Raw genomic sequence first — 1175 nt, 5'->3', positions numbered from 1 at the left:
TGTGTTCGACGGCGCGTGTTTTCCATGGAAACGGAGGTACTTAAGTATAACGTTAAAAAACGCAGCTCCGTGCTCCGTTCAGGGGCGCGGTGCAGTTTGTTAATCGCCTGAAGGGACGACTACATACAGAGCGCGGGCGCGTGCTACCGTCTTGAGGAGAGGTTTAAAGATTCTTCTAAAGCTTTTCGCTTCTACATTTACATGGCGAACGGCTATCCCCTAATTCCCTGCCTGCAGACTTGTTCCCTGAAAGGTATACCTTTCACCTTTTCAAGCCGAGAGTGAATAGGCATTATTTAGGTGTGCATGCTACATCGGTGATCTCATCGTCACTTTCCATCAGGTGAGATGGAGGTGAAAAACGTATTAATTTTAAGCCTTTTGACGTACCAAGGATAAAAAGCAACTATCTATAGCGTCTGTAAGTATGGAAAAATAACACCTACTCTTCGGTCATGTCGGTTAATAAAGTAGAAACAGATCGATCCATAACATAAAACTGTCAGTTCAATTACCAAATACAAGCGGGACTTGTTTAACTGGTTTCTTTCAACACAGCAGCAACTACGACCATAATCTCAAAGACCTTTTGCGTTTATTAACAATATTTGAACTCTGGCACATAAATATATTTTAAAACTTCTGTAACCACAATCATAATTATAATTTTTTTATTTTAAAAAAAACGGCCTCAAAACTGCGTGGAATTACATCTATTTGCCAAGTTTTAATGGAATTTATTACCGGGAAGTCGAAACCGGATTCCTCCCCTAGTTTTACACCCTTAAAGGTAGAATAAACATCAAATTTAAATGAGTCTAATACTAAGGTACCATCTTTCAAACAAAAAAAGAATCATCAAAATCGGTTCACAAATAGCATAACATACAAACAAAATTAAAAATACACTTAGGAATATTTATACCTAAGCTTCTTTAGACATTAAACAAGAAATGCATACAAAAGGGTCAATGCCATCTAGCGTCGCACGGCGGAACTGTATTTATGTAGTTGTGTTTTATGCTAATGTAGTTTTGTTACAAGTTGCAACGTTATGTAATATAGTTTGAATATTAATTTTAATTTGAATCTATGCGACGCCTTTTCTTCTTTCACCTACTCTCTCAACAAATGTGCGTTTATGGGTAAGAATTTTATTTATTATGTCTCTTCTG

The sequence above is a fragment of the Hyposmocoma kahamanoa genome, unplaced genomic scaffold (assembly GCF_003589595.1).
Source record: "Hyposmocoma kahamanoa isolate Upper Pololo Valley unplaced genomic scaffold, ASM358959v1 227, whole genome shotgun sequence".
Taxonomy (NCBI): domain Eukaryota; kingdom Metazoa; phylum Arthropoda; class Insecta; order Lepidoptera; family Cosmopterigidae; genus Hyposmocoma; species Hyposmocoma kahamanoa.
Note: the sequence above shows the minus strand (reverse complement) of the source record.